This window comes from Lactuca sativa, chromosome 7, assembly GCF_002870075.4.
Source record: "Lactuca sativa cultivar Salinas chromosome 7, Lsat_Salinas_v11, whole genome shotgun sequence".
NCBI lineage: Eukaryota > Viridiplantae > Streptophyta > Magnoliopsida > Asterales > Asteraceae > Lactuca > Lactuca sativa.
The window spans coordinates 203,827,150-203,843,325 of NC_056629.2; the positions used below are offsets into that span (position 1 = coordinate 203,827,150).

General features: G+C 41.4%; 4 non-coding genes across 4 annotated transcripts; all 4 read left to right on the forward strand.

The window, feature by feature from the left end:
* The first annotated feature begins 7,985 nt into the window (after positions 1-7,985).
* On the forward strand, positions 7,986-8,075 carry LOC111884787 (small nucleolar RNA U31b). Its single transcript, XR_002847896.1, has one exon. It is a non-coding gene; the product is annotated as a small nucleolar RNA U31b (small nucleolar RNA).
* Positions 8,076-8,195: 120 nt separating this feature from the next.
* On the forward strand, positions 8,196-8,285 carry LOC111884785 (small nucleolar RNA U31b). Its single transcript, XR_002847894.1, has one exon. It is a non-coding gene; the product is annotated as a small nucleolar RNA U31b (small nucleolar RNA).
* A 101-nt stretch (positions 8,286-8,386) lies between these two features.
* On the forward strand, positions 8,387-8,471 carry LOC111884780 (small nucleolar RNA Z195/SNORD33/SNORD32 family). Its single transcript, XR_002847890.1, has one exon. It is a non-coding gene; the product is annotated as a small nucleolar RNA Z195/SNORD33/SNORD32 family (small nucleolar RNA).
* Positions 8,472-8,554: 83 nt separating this feature from the next.
* LOC111884783 (small nucleolar RNA Z196/R39/R59 family) lies at positions 8,555-8,640 on the forward strand. The gene has a single exon (XR_002847893.1). It is a non-coding gene; the product is annotated as a small nucleolar RNA Z196/R39/R59 family (small nucleolar RNA).
* Positions 8,641-16,176: the final 7,536 nt, after the last annotated feature.

Sequence of the window (16,176 nt, forward strand, 5' to 3'; positions counted from 1 at the left end):
GTATGGAAAACTCAAAGAAGGGAGAACTACCAATACAAAGTAATGCCAAATTGAGTAAGACTCAAAGTCCGAGTACCGAAGCTGAGATAGCATAAATGAGCCGAGTACCATACGCTTCCGCAGTTGGCTCAATCATGTACGTTATGACTTGTACTCGCCCTGATGTAGCCTTCGCTTTGAGCATGGTTAGCAGATATCAAGGGAATCCTGGCAAAGCACATTGGATTGCGGTGAAAAACATCCTTAAGTACCCTCGGAGGACGAAGGAATGGTTCTTAGTCCTCGGAGGGAGTGATGACTTGAAGGTGCGAGGGTATAGTGACGCCAGTTTTCAGACCGACAGGGACAACTACCGTTCGCAGTCGGGCTGGGTCTTTACCCTAAATGGAGGAGCAGTGACATGGAAGAGTTCCAAGCAGGAAACCGTAGCTGATTCAACGTGCGAATCAGAGTACATTGCAGCGAGCGAAGCGTCGAAGGAGGCAATATGGCTGAAGAACTTCATCGGTGATCTTGGAGTTGTTCCTGCCATAAAGGAGCCAATGGATATTTTCTGTGATAACGAAGGTGCGGTTGCCTTGACCAAGGAACCGAGGGATCATGGTAGATCAAGACATATCGACAGAAAGTATCACTTCATTAGACATCGTGTAGAAGAAGGACAACTCGTAGTAAAGAGGATATCATCAGAAGATAACCCAGCAGATCCGCTTACGAAGGGACTGAGTAGGGTTAAGCACTTGCAGCATGCTAGGAGTATTGGGCTGAAGGATGATATTAGCATAGATTAGATAGTATTAGAAACATGTAATAGATAAATGTAATTGACATTTGATGATTAAATAAAGGAGTTTTATTTATGAGTAATGTTACTATCTTATGTTAATTGTTTAGCTATTGTTTCATTTTGCATGTTTTGACTTCCAGAATAATTAAGATTATTAAGAATAATAGAAATTGTTCAAATGGTCCACAATCGTTCATATGTTGGGAGTAGATATGAATGAAGATTGTCATGAATTGGTGTGTAGAGTGTCTAAATGGTGTTAGACATAGCAAAGGATTGCTACAACGTTCATGAGTGCTTATGAACTAGTTTTGAGCATTGGAACAAACCCGCGCTTGCTGGAATCACCTTATGGAATACGATATAAAAGGTGATCGCAAGACGATAATATCATATGGTCTTAAAACCTAGATATATGGTTTATTATTTGTTATTTGATTGTACATTGATAATACGAAAACGCATCAGTAACTCGGTGTTATAAAACGTATTGTTGTGTATAGTTGGTTAATGAACAAGTAAATGCATATAAGTCGAAGTTTATCTGTAACTTTTATCTAAGAAGGTAAAAGCGATATCTCGGCCGCTCGATGATTTGATTTGACTTATGTGTCGGGCCCGGTCAGAACTGAATTGATGTGTTCGATGAAGTTCTATGTCGAATAAATCAGAGATCGAGAAACCTAAATGCTTGACTAACCATTCCATAGGATTGTCAGCATGATATCTAACAGAGGACTGTACGTTCCCTTATCTAAAGGACAAGATTGATTAGATCAGAGTTGACAGCGTCTTTGAGAGCTACGATTGCAAACCGAATTGTACTTGTGAATATAGTTACTAGACTTATCCAAGTGGGAGACTGTTGGAATAGTGTCTAAGGTTGCAACTATATTAGGCAAGTATTTGTCCCGGTTGTGCATGGTCCTTTTGGGTTGCCTTCACCATAGCAACTTGATAGGATGGTTTATTACGAGAGAGTAAATATTATTAATATATTAAAAGAATAATATATTGTTATTTGATTAATATAAGTCATAGAATTAATTGGAATTAATTTGGCGACTTAAAGAGATTAATTAAATAAAGGGGTATAAACTGTCAATTGTTTGATAGTTAAACTTTAGACTGTAAATCCATTGGGATATGCTTTGGACGAATTCTAAGAGTTTTAGGATAGCTAAAATCGTCCATATAGATATCTAAGGAATGGATTTGGATAGCCTTAAGAGAAGATTATCCAATTAGGGTTTAGGTTGTAACCTTTAAGGAGTCTACAAGTATAAATAGACCCCATGGCATAAGGAAATCGACACTTCTCCTAAAGCAAGAGAACCCTGGCCGATTTCCTCCCCTCTCATCTCTCCTAAATCATCTTCCTTGCTATTGGTGTTTGTAAGCCATTAGAGGAGTGACATTTGTGACTCTAGAAGCTCCAAGACCTCAAGATCAACAAGGAACTCAAAGGTATGATTCTAGATCTGTTTCAATGATGTTATTTAACCTAATTAGTCATTAGAAGTCTTGGATTCAAAGCATGTTTATTAGAAAGCCTAGATCCAAGCATTAGGGTTTTGCATGCGCACATAGGAAAGTTCTTATGGCTAAAACCCATCAAGGATAACTAGTGGAAACTAGTCCTAGAGGAAGATTTCGTTCAGAAGTCGTGGAAGCGACTAAGTGAGGAGTCCCTTGACTCCACAGCTGGGTTGGAGTTTAGTGTCTCAGTCAGATCAGTGTTTCAGGCAGCTCAGTGTTTCAGCCAGTTCAATGTTTCAGGCCGTTCAGCGTTTCAGTCGGTTCAGCGTTTCAGGCAGTTTAGAGTTTCAGGCATGTTCAGTATAGCAGGCAGTTCAGTGTTTGGAAGGTTTCAGAGTTTTGGGACAGTATTAGTATTTGTGTTGGAATGCAAGTGTTGACGGTATAGTTGGTTGATTTGGAAATGGCAAGTCTCTCTCATCAGGATCAGTTGAGCCTTCTGCCAAGTGTAAGTGATCTGTAAGGATAGCTAGGCAGGTAGCTTTTCTTTCAGGAGGGAAGGCTCGAGTTAGTAGGAGTTGAGTAATCAGATGGGATATAAGCAAGTTGAATCCAACAGCATCGTTTCAGTATGAGCGGCAGAATGGATAGAACAATTATAGATAGTCGAAGTATCTTCAGGAGTCGCTGGAAGTGACTAGGAGATTGCGATGGACTGTAGTGACCGGTGGGAGTCCGGTAACTCAGATATCGGTAGATTAGTTGGACCAGAGTGGTCTCAGTGCATCCAGTAGGCGGATGAGGGGTACAAAATTCTCAGTCGGAGGAAGTAACATTGAGGAAATTAGGGAAAAGAGAAGAATTCAGTATGTACCAACAGTAGTGACCAGCACTGTGAGTGGCTGGAGTGATGGACAGAAGGGTGTTAGTTTTCCAAATAGAGGGTTGGAGGCAGTTCGCAGGACAGTTGGTCATAGCAAACTTCGAGGACGAAGTTTAGTTTAAGTGGGGGAGAGTTGTAACACCCCAAAGTTTGGAAAGTCAAGAAAAGAAAGAAGACCTCAATTTTAAGGGGAGACTCGGCGAGTCCATGGAGGGACTTAGCGAGTCCGAGCGGGATCCGGGTCGAGGTGTAAGCGACCGACTCGGCGAGTCGGCCAAGGAGACTCGACGAGTTGGGTCTGAGCGAGGAAAACCCTAAATCCGGGACTTAGAGCCTATTTAAGCGTCTCATTCTCCTTTCTAGGGTTCCTTTACTGGCTCTCTACCCCAGAACACCAAACCCTAGCCACCATATCCGTTTTAGAGCTAGATCTTGCCTTGAAGAGTGCACTAAAGCTTGGAAAAGGAAGAAAGGCCTTGGAGGTGCAAGAAGGGACTGTAGATCCGGGATTGAGAAGACATTTCAGACCAATTGGAGGTAATAAGTTGTTGCTTGGAATCCCTTTGCACCTAGATCTATTCTCATGTGTGAGTTTTGGACATTTTGGCATGATAAGTAACCATTTCGAGTTAGAGGTCCAGATATGAGGTTGCTACCTCAGATCCATGTTTGTTTTGGTCTAGAATCCCCTAAAGTATCAGCCCTTGGTATGTTGAAGAAGTATGTTGCCATAAACCCTAGTTTGAATGTGTTTTAAGCCTAGATCTCTTGATCTACACGTAAAGTTTGCCACTTTACGTGGGGGATAGGCCTTAGAAGTATGGATCTATGAGTTGGAAGCCCTGCTTGGCTCGAAAAGCCACTGCATGGATTAAGGACTGAATAGACTCGGCGAGTCCTTCGAGTGGACTCGGCGAGTATCTTGAAGATGAGGAGGAACTCGACGAGTGGGATGAACAACTCATCGAGTTGGTTGAAGATTGCCTAGGACTCGACGAGTCAGGTCGCGAAACCTCAAACCCTTCGAGTTGAGACTCGAATCAGTGAGTCGGGTGGTGACTCAGTGAGTTGGACAAGACAGGACTTGGAACTAGTTGGACTCGGCGAGTCATAGAATGACTCGGCGAGTCGAGTCGCGAATAGAAAGACCCTGAGCTTATGAACTCGGCGAGTAGGGTTGACCTGGAAAGTTGACTTTGACCAGAGTTGACTTAGTTGACTGTCAGACTAAGTGTTATATGTATATTGATAGCTCGGAGAGCTAGAGGAGCAGCGATTCAGGGGATTGTCGAGTAGCAGCCAGAGGTTTATCAGCAAAGCTCAGCAGTTCAGGTGAGTTTCCCTTCAGTAGGAACGGGTCTAAGGCCACAATGCCGACCCGTTTAGCTAGCAGTCAGCTTCGGATTTCGGTCCGATGTAGTAGTTAGTATGTTTGATGCCTTCGTGGCTCAGACAGGGTTTATGTGTTTATGCCAGTTGATATGTTTATGATATGTTCAGTCAGCTTCGGACTTCGGTCCGATGTAGGGGACAGAGGTCCCAGTCAGCTTTGGACTTCGGTCCGATGTAGTAGTTAGTATGTTTAATGCCTTTGTGGCTCAGACAGGATTTATGTGTTTATGCTAGTTGATATGTTTATGCTATGTTCAGTCAGCTTCGGACTTCGGTCCGATGTCAGCTTCGGACTTCGGTCCGATGTAGGGGACAAGGTCCCAGTCAGCTTCGGACTTCGGTCCGATGTCAGCTCGGGACTTCGGTTCGATGTAGGGGACAAGGTCCCAGTCAGCTTCGGACTTCGGTTCGATGTAGGGGACAAGGTCCCAGTCAGCTTCGGACTTCAGTCCGATGTAGGGGGCAAGGCCCCAGTTAGTCCGGACTTCGGTCCGATGCAGTGGGCAAGGCCTAGTATGTGCTTTATATGTTATTGTGTGGTATGTGGTAGATTGGGGGAGCTCACTAAGCTTCGTGCTTACGGTTTTCAGTTTTGGTTTCAGGTACTCGGTTTTCAAATAGGAGCTCGGGAAGATTGCAAAGCACACACCGTAGTCAGTTAGCCTGGGAATGTTTGACTATGATAATGATATTATGTTTTGAATTTAATACTCGAAAGTTATGTTTAACTTATGATATGTTTTTATAAATCTAGTTTTAGTAATGTTTTAAAAGAAATTTTTAGTCGTGATTTTTGGGTCGTTACAAGTCCTTTGACTCGTCGAGTACATATACTCAGAACTCTCATAATGCGACCCAACTCGCCGAGTCACCCCAAGACTCGTTGAGTTCAACGATCTCTGAATCCCATCATGTCCAACTCATTGGGTCACCATTTAATTCACTGATATGAGCCTTAACCAGAAAAGGTTGAGGTTCTGCGATCCGACTCGTCGAGTCCAACAACAGACTCGCCGAGTCCATGGCAATATTCAACAGACTCGCCAAGTAGTTCTTCCAACTCGTCAAGTTCCTGCCTATCTTCATCCAACTCGCCGAGTCCACCCATGTGACTCGCCGAGTAGCTTCAGTTCTTAATCCATACAGTGGCTTTTCGAGCCATGCATGGGCTCCAACTCATAGATCCACCCTTCCTAAGTCTATTCCTCATGTAAAGTTGCAAACTTTACGTGAAACCAAAGAGATATGGGCTTAGAACACTCTAGGGCTAGGTTTTGTGACCAAGGGGCTTCACCAACAACTTATTGGCATAAACTTTATGGCTTTCTGGATCCTTAATAGCCTAGATCTGAGGTAGCAACCTCAATTCTACTCCAAACTCGAAATAAACCTCCCCCATACCCAAAAATGCCCAAATCTCAACCATAAGATAGATCTAAATGCAATAAGGTCAGCTTATTACCTCAAGGGATCTGAAAAGTCACACCAACTCTGGATCTAAAGCCAATCCTTGAATCACCAAAGGTTCCCTTCCTTCTTCTTCCTTCAAATCACCTAAAATGGCAAGAAAGCTTGAATGTGCTAAAATGGAGGCTTAGGGTTTCGTGTTCTGGATAAGAGAGGCTATAGAGAACCCTAAGGGAGAGAATGAGATGTTTATATAGTGCACAAAGTCCCGAATTTAGGGTTTTCCTCTTCAGAACGGACTCGCCGAGTCCTCTTGCCGACTCGTCGAGTCGGTTACTTACTCTTCGACCCAGATCCCGCTCGGACTCATTGAGTTCCACCCTGGACTCGACGAGTTGACCCCCTTGACTTAGGGTTTTCCTTTCCTTTCTTGGTCTTTCTGATTATGGGTGTTACATCACACTAGTATATTATCATAAGTCACTAGGAATTCCCAACCCACCCTTTTATGGTGATTTCTTGTACTTTGTTGTACGTAAGAATGATGTGTGAACATTTGAACAGTTTAAGTGTATGATTATTGTTTATGTTTTTTTTAATATTTTTTAGATTTACAAAAACAATCAGACTTCTTTTACAAAACAGGTACCTAACAGGTTTTCGTATCCTACGATGATTTTTAGCCAAACTCGTAAAGGATTTGACGTGGCAGGGCGAGAATGCATATAAAGGTTGGAGGTCGGGTAAAAAGATGTGGAATGCAATCCCCATTAATATCTGTCTCCGGTTGGATCCCTAATTGTCATCATGTAGATTTAGAGTCCTGTCAATGGAGCGGGTTTGGAGCGAATCAACCTTGATCAAAACTCTTTTAACAAATTTCAAAATCCGATCCAAACCCGCTCCGTAACCCACAAGGTTTTAAATAATCAGACACATACCCTTATCCACCGAATTAACGAATATCCAAACCCGCCCCGTAACCCAAAGGTTTTTTTAAATAATCAAACACATTTTAACTAATTCCTAAAATAAAATTTCTTAAATAAAAAAATCTATACTATATCTTAATACTTAAAATAACATTTGTTTTTAAATAAAAAAATTGATTTAGAAAAGGACACTACATACTCGAGGAATTTCAATCATAATTTAAAATCACTATTACAACAATTTTGCTTTGATTTATAACTGTCGGTTGTAGTGATAACGAATAATAATTGCCAACTTTTTTAATGTTAAAAAATGATTTATTGAATTAGAAATGGATATGACGATTTTTTGATGAATATAAATCGAATGACATTATGATTCTTGATAGAAGTCTATAATTTTAGAAACCGACTTATCGAGTCTTATGTAAAATCGTTTTTTTCTTTGGCATTTTCTTTTTGGACTTTTGATTGGAATTAAAATTAAACGTTAAGAATTATAAAATACAAATGTATAATTCTAAAATTTATATGAGGCGGGTTATAAATGGAGCGGATCGGTGATGATCCACACCCAACCCATTTAATAAAAAGGTTAGCGTGTATGAATCATTAACGGGTAAACAAATATAATTTTTACAGGTTTGGATCGAATCAGGATAAAAACTCACTTTATTGTCAGGTCTAAAATTTAGGCTCGAATCGAAGCAACCACAAATTATTTCCTTTTTTTGTTTTTTGGGTTTTTGAATTTGGGCCGCGCGTCCAACACATAGTATTTTCTTAGAATTTTATGTTTTGGACTTCAAAACTATTTGTTAGCCCATAATTATAACTGGTGAACCTCAAAACCCTAAATCGACCGGATAACATTAACCTTACTCGATTCGCTATAAAATGCTGTCGCTTCCTCAATCCATCCTCATCGTGGTTGCAGCTGTTCTTTCATCCAAGTTCACATCATCTGAGAGAGAGGCTGTAACAATATATGGTTTGCGACCCCTCGATCTGCCCTTGCTTGTTGCAATTTAGAAAGATTCGTGAGCTTCCTTATCTGTTTTTATCTGTTACAGTAGTACTTTTCAAATTCAAAGCGTTTTTGGCTGAATATGATGAGAGTTATTGTCGCCCCAGTCTTACGAGCTTCGTACAACTACGTCGCTCGATGCTGATAGACATATTCATAATCTGATTTTTCAAATTGTGCGTCTTTTCAATCTTCGATTTTCAGAATCGGAACATAAAATAATTTCAGAAACAATTAGGTCTTTGAATAGATTTTTTTTTTCCGATTTAATCTGAAGTTTTTTGTTTTGAATATGATGAGAGTTATTGTCGCCCCAGTCTTATGAGCCTTGTATCATTACATTGCTCAATGGTGATAGACATATTCATAATCTGATTCATTTTTCTCAAGTTATACAGAATAGATTTCAAAATGGTATGCAAAATCTTAGATTTTTTTTTGGTTATAATGGAATTTGGAGATGGTGTGCTTTGCTAATTGATTGATGTGATGATTTATTTACCCATTTTGTCTGTAATATCAAATGATGATATATAATATACATGCATCACCATCTGATCTCTCTTTTGCAATCACTCCATCCCTGATTGGTATTTTTTTATAAAAAATAATTTATATGTTCATACGTATTTCAAAAAAGAAGTTGTTGCAATCAATGATGTAAATAATTTTTTACACTGATGCTTATCTGTGATTAACTTAAATTGATCACCATCTTTCGGCTGAGATTATGCAACAGTTTTTTGTTATTTTATATTTATTACAAACTCTTTATGAAATCAATGCCCATGGTATCTAATGTCTTTACCTAATCAATGTAGAAGACATCTCGTTTGACGGGCAAATAATAACGAAAACAGACATTGCGACACAGTTTGCTGTATCTTAAGCTCACTGTTACTTTATTTTGCTGTTCATATTTTCGATTTATGTCAATGAAAGTCATTTTTTATTAAAATTTTTCTAAAACATTCAATTGGATTTGTTTGTATATGTGTTATTTTCAACTAATAATGATGAATTATTCATTAAGTAGACGCTTTCATATTAATTATTTTGTATCGAAATTGTATACAATATATTTTAGAAAACACAAATACAACATATTTGTCTCATAATAATTTCTAGGAGACCTGTTGAATATGAAATCCATATCCATATGATAGATCACTTTTTGTAAATAAACATTTTAAGAAAAAGTGAACATTTATAATTTTAAGTAGAGAAATTTTTATTGAATAATTATAATTTTAAGTTGAAGAAGTTATTGGTGTGGGATCTACTTTGGTAGCAATAATGACAAAAAACATATTAAGAGGTAATGGACAACAGTAAGTTATGAGATAAATTAGAATTTGATTAAAAGAACTTTAACTCGCACAAATAAAATTAAGAAAAATAAGAAGTGGAATGTGATGTCAAATCGAAGCTAAACTTTACAACGTAAAAAAATCTAAATCATATGAAGGATTTAGTAGGTTTAGGCTGAAGGAGGGGTTAGTGATTGAATTGGAAATTGATTGAGAAGATATATCATTTAGAAACCGCAATGAAACATTAGTCGATTTAGGCTGAAGGAGGGGGATCTTGTTGGCACGATTATACCGCTAATTATAGTCTATTACGTCAATTAAAATTTCATTATAATTGCAAAGATCGCATATACAATTTCGATATGTTTTGTTTTATATTTACAAATTTTATCCTTTCGATTTACAAAAATTCCAATTTATTTTCCACCACTACTCAGCCATAGAACCACCGATAAGGAAAATGACAATAATAAGGCGGAGAATCGGAATTAGAGGTTCGCAATAGGTGACAGGGCTGGTCTCCGGTGACTTCTGCTGCTTCGTCTTCTCCCTTGATCTTTACACAATTGGAGGGGCTGATTTATAGTCTCTCAAAAGTATGGGGGGTAATATGGTCATCGTCTTTGTCCATGAGGTCTTGACCGGTTGTAAATAAGAGCGAAGGCAGAAATCGAGGGAGGTTCTTCGATCCTCGTCTGATCGAGAACGAAGAAGCAAGAATGGAAAACAATAAAAGGTGGGGTTGTTCATGGGATTTCTCAGGCAAACCGCAAGGAGAGGAAGGAATTCGTTTTCCGATGATCCTTTTGGCATTCCTTGACTCCGTCGTCAATTACAGATCGAAGGCAGATCATTGACTCCAGAGAGTTTCATGGTGTCGTGCTCTTGACATTCCTTGACTTCGTCGCCGACAACTACAGGTCGAAGGGAAGGATCAAAGGCAGATCAGAGAGAGAGAGAGAGAGATGTGGGCCCCATTTTATTATTAATAAAACATTAAATTAAATTAAAAAAATATAAAAAATATATCAATAGGGCAATTTAGTCATTTCAATTTTTATAAAGACCATTTTTTATACAAACTAGTTCAAAAGAACCACTAATCCAAAAAAGTTAAACCCCTAAAAAAATGCGTACAACAGATATTATTTTTGCAATTCTTTTTAATTCGAACAATTATATAATATCAAAATCGTATGAAACATGTAGGAAAATTATTTCATCTAATAAGATGAAAATATAATATTCTATTCAATTAAATTATCAATAGGTAGAAAAATATAAATAATATTAAAATGAAGATATTTGTGGCTATCTTTTAGTAACATTTATTGAAAAGAAACTAAACTTTAAAAATTGTCTAAAACAATGCTGGTTAATCAGACTACGATTCCAAAAACCATAATTCAATTCGTGAAGCCAAAAATAAGCCAAACAAAGAGACAAGAAATAAACACCTATTCGCCTTATTCAACATTTGTCTCCCCTATCATTGTTTTTAGTAGATTCTTCTGTATGTTCATTGGACAAGTAAACAACATCCTCACATTTGCTTGGTTACGAGCCAAATACATGAGAACACTTGGTATTTCATGGTGTTCCAAACCTATCGGTTGCAATTCTTAATAAATTTCATCATCTATGAACATTCACGATCTTTGTTTCAAATGTTTCTGGTTGAGGTTAAGGTTCAACTTCATTTTCTACTTCATCTACGAGGAGTTTTTTTTTTCCTTCACTTTTTCATCATCTACCACCATTTGAAATGTCATATAACAACTATTCTTGTACACGTCATCGTTTGAAAAGAGTTTCTTTAATAGGTAAATTAGGACCATTGTTGATGGTAAGTTTGCGTTGTACTAAAATAGCCATTAACAAGCAAATTAGATGAACAACATGTATTTGTCGTGATTTCAGAATATGAGCGGGTGAGGGAAGGTATACAAGTATTGATATTTAGGTTATTACTTACAAGTTACGTTAGTTCATACTTAGTTATTTTTGTTATAAAAAAATTGAAGTTGTTTTGTAGCATGATTCACTAGAATGATGAAACCATTCATCAGATGGTATATATACATTACAACAGTTTGAAAAAATGTTGAAGGGTATTAATATTCTCAAATCCAAGCAACCACATTTTTTTTTTTCGAATTTGGGCCGCGCGTCCAACACATGTTTATTTTATTTTCTTAGAATTTTGTGTTTTGGGCTTCATAACTATTCTGAGTTGTTAGCCCATAATTAGAACCGGTGATTCTCAAAACCCCTAAATCGACGGGATAACATTAACTTTACTCGATTCGCTGTTGAAAGCCGTCGCTTCCTCAATTTATCCTCATCGTGGTTGCAGCTGTTAACATCATCTGAAAGAAAGGCTTTAACCATATATGCTTTGCTACACCTCGATCTGCCTTTCTTGTTGCAATTTATAATATCTAATGTAGAAACATCTTTCGGCTGAGATTATGCAACAATTTTTTGTTATCAACTCAAATCAATGTGTAACGTCCCAAAATTCAAGACTAAAAATTTCTTTTAATAAAACATTACTTTAAGCAAATTCATCATTTCAAAACATAAACAGAGTATTAGTTTCCAAAATACATGTTCGTTATCAGAGTAAACATTCCCAGGCTGTCTAAGCTATGGTGTGTGCCATGCGATCACCCCGAGCTCTTCCCTCCGCTACCGGAAGTACCTGAAACCAAAACTGAAAACCGTAAGCACGAAGCTTAGTGAGTTCCCCATCCTACCATATACCATGCATAACCACATACTGCACATACTGGGCCACGCCCGCTATCCTGGGCCTCGCCCCCTACCTCGAGCCTCGCCCGCTACAACGGCTCCGCCGCTCCAGGCCCCGCCTGGCTTCGAGCCCCGCTCGGATACAGATCTGTTTCACTTAGGCCCGCCTGTCATAGGGCCTCGCCCACTAACATATAATAGCACGTAAACATATCACATCACATCACATAATCTAAACACATACTAACGGATCTTGTCCTAAGGCCTCGCCTATCTCTGGGCCCCGCCCTTGTCCTGCTACTGATGAGTCATGGGACCCCGTCCATACCCCTACTGATAGTGAGGTACGGGCCCAACCCACCCTCACTTGGGCCTCGCCCCTGCTCTGCTGCTACTGAGATGTGGAACACCATCCACACTCTGCTATTGGTGAGATACGGGACCTCGCCCACACTCACCTCCCTACAAGGCACATACAAGTATCACACAAACAACAAGTATAAACTATTACATAAACCATTCCTCGGCCACCCGCCCTCTGTCATTGGACATCGTCCCGAATATTATACTAGCATACTGTGCCTAGGGCTAACCCCCGGGTCTTCTACTCATAACTACATGGGCCGGCATTGTGGCCATAGACCCATTCATACAAAGGGAAACTCACCTGCACTGGCTGAAATCGCTGATGATCCCACTAGTTGCTGCCCGACAATTCACTGAACTCCTGCTCTGCTAGCTCTCCGAGCTATTAATATCAATGCAACACTTAACCTAACTGACCCCCGACAGCCAACCAAGTCAATTATGGTCTAAGCCAAAGTCCTGGTCAAAGTCAACCTTCCAGGTCAACCCTACTCGCCGAGTCCACCTACTGACTTGCCAAGTTCATATGCTCCTGGTCCTTCCATTCGTGACACGACTCGCCGAGTCAGTCCATGACTCGCCGAGCCCAACGATTTCCGAGTCCTGACCTGTCCAGCTCGCTGAGTCTCCACCCGACTCACTGATTCGATCCCACTCGTCGAGTTCCTCCTCAAATTCATGATACTCGCCGAGTCCACTCGAAGGACTCGCCAAGTCCATTCAAATCTACATACATGAAGAGGACTTTGGAGTCATGCATGGACTCCAAACTGTAGATCTATCCTTCCCAAGCCTATTCCTCACGTAAAGTTGCAAACTTTACATGTAGAGAAGGAGATCTAGGCACAATACCCCATAAACTAGGGTTTAAGGCAAGAAGGCTCCATAATCAGCTCAAGGGCAGATACTTTATGGGACACTAGACCAAAACAAGCATGGATCTGAGGTAGCAACCTCAGATTTGGACTTCTAGCTCGAAATGGTTACTATCATGCTGAGAATGCCCAACACACACATAGATCTAGGTGCAAGGGAGTCCAAGGACTAGCTTATTACCTACAAAAGCTCAGAAATGTCTTCCCAATCCTGGATCTACAGCCCCCTTCTTGCACTCTCAAGATTCTTCTTCTTCCTCCAAGCTCAATGCACTCTTCAAGGAAATAATTGGCTCAATCAATGGATATGACGGCTAGGGTTTGGTATCCAGGGCTAAAGAGGCAGTAAGGAACCTTAGGAAGAAGATTAAGACGTTTATATAGGCTCCAAGTCCCGAATTTAGGGTTTTCCACGCACAGACCAGACTCGCCGAGTCACCTTGGCCGACTCGCCGAGTCGGTCACTTACTCCTCGACCTGGATCCCGCTCGGACTCGCCGAGTTCCTCCTTGGACTCGCCGAGTCGCCCCTTAAAATTAAGGTTTTCTTTCCTTTCTTGGCCTTCAAAACTTTGGGTGTTACAACTCTCCCCCACTTAAACTAAACTTCGTCCTCGAAGTTTGCTATGGCCCACCGCCTGCGATCTGCCTGTAATACCCAGCCAATTATTCCAACACCAGCTGCCTTCCCTCGCTGGCCTGCCGCTCGGTCATTCCGACTAACATTAATCCTTGCAGATAATCATTTCGGGTCAATCCTGACCCTGAACGTTCTGGAACACAACTTACTCAACCGACATTCCTTCTGGTACTACCGAGTACTGCACTGAACCCATAGGGGTTCTCCACTTCCTTCCTTGAGCGATTTCCTTGCCTCCCCAAGGCAATGCTCCATAACCAACTATTTCCTCTGCCACTGAGAAGACCCGATCTTCACCAATTCTATTACTCTCGCTACTTCCAGTACGGGTCATTATCGCCAGTATCCACTGGGCATTTCTTTCTACTATATTTTGGTGCCGAGCACCTCACGATCCACTAACCAAATTCCACCATACGCTGCATAATCGCACTGCCACTGACTGGCAATTCTGCTGTTCCTCTTTTGACTTCCGGATGAACTGAGACCATCCATACTGCTCAATCTATCATGCCATTCATGCGCTACAACCTTGGGATCCTCGATCCCCCTATCTTGACACTAAGGTCCTTACCAGGTCCCACCTGTGCTGCTAAAACTCACGTGCCTCGCCCACGGGTCCCACCCGCCTCTATCCTTCTAGTCCCATTAGTCTAATCACTCTCGCTCGGACCTCGCCCACGGGTCTCACCCAACCATACTACTGAGCAACCCTGCTCCCAGGTCTAATCTACACTGCTAATCTCATACGGGCCTCGCCCACGGGTCTCACCCAACTATATCCTGGAGCGGCCTCTCCCAAGGTCTCACCTCTCTAGGGCTATACAGACAACTCCCTATCATTCTCATCCACTACCCATTCCTGATCCCTATCTGATCACTAGGAAATAAGGGCCTCACTCCAACTCCTCTAACGAAGCTACTAAGGAATGCTACGGCTTACCCATAGTCTTACATCACCATCCATTGTTGACTGCTAGTGAATGCTACGGCTGCCCCGTAGTCTTACAAAACTTCCACCACTGACTGCTAGTGAATGCTACGGCTGCTCCGTAGTCTTACATCACTTCCTACCACTGACTGCTAACACAAAGGCACCCATGTGCCATTAGCTCTCAAGATCCTCATTTCGACTCCCTCGAGTCCTACGGGCGATCCACAACCTGAATTCCCAATCACGCACTAACCATTACCATCACACGCACCAGCTGATGGGGAGTTTCTCAACTCCCAACCCTGAAATCCTCAATCCATCAAACGCTGAACTACTTCCTTTTCTTCTCGGAGGTCGCGCACTCATCCTGGGTCTGCGTGCTCCTACCTTTGCACACTCGGATGATTCTCCCCCACTTCGATCCTCCTTACCCCTTGTTACTCAATACTCAAAAAGAAATCCCAATCCTTGCTACCATTCCATAATCAATCTGCTGAGGAACCCAAGCTTACCATAGCTAGGGATCTAACCAATCCATCTCTAACACTATACAACTCCGATCTAGCAAGACATACCAAGTCTCTCCCAAGCATGCTACAGTTACTGCATCCTATGTAACCTTCTCCAATAGGGTACATCCCCTCACTACCATTTGAATATCCAAGGTATGCAGATGACATATAACTCGATCGCAATCAACCGCTCAAAAAATAAAATACTCATACCGATAATGATGCAGAACCATAACAATATAATCATGCACAAATAAAAGAACTGAAAACAGAAATCGCATACCTGCAACGTCTGGTGCTGATCGCGCCTCTAAGGTAGTCATCTGAAGAGCTCTGCCTCCTACCGCAGGCGCCTCTACACGGCCCTGACGTCCGTCTGTGATCCTTAGAGTTGCAGGGGCAGGTGCCATCACCCGCCCTGCTGAAAACAAACTGGGGCACTGGGCCTTCTTGTGGCCCCGCTGATTGTAGTGAAAACATAACGAGTCTGATCCCTACGTGGTGGTAACAGTACAATCCCTGCTGAAATGACCAGTCCGACCGCACTTGAAACATCCAGACTCACCACCGCTACCACTCCTACACGCGCCCCCGTGCGCCCTGCCACACTTCCCGCACCGACTGCGGTCCTGATAATCCCTCGATCTTGAATCCGATCCCTTGGGCCTTTTGCCCGAACCTGCAACTACCTGAACCTCATCCGGCTTCCTCTTCCGGATCTGCTCCAAATCAATTTCCCTCTCTCTAGCCCGAGAAATCATATCTTCCAGCGTTTTACAGCTGGATCTACTCACGAACTCCCTGATGTCATCCCTCAACATCTCGTGGTATCGGGCCTTCTTCATCTCCTCATCCGCGACATACTGCGGTACAAGA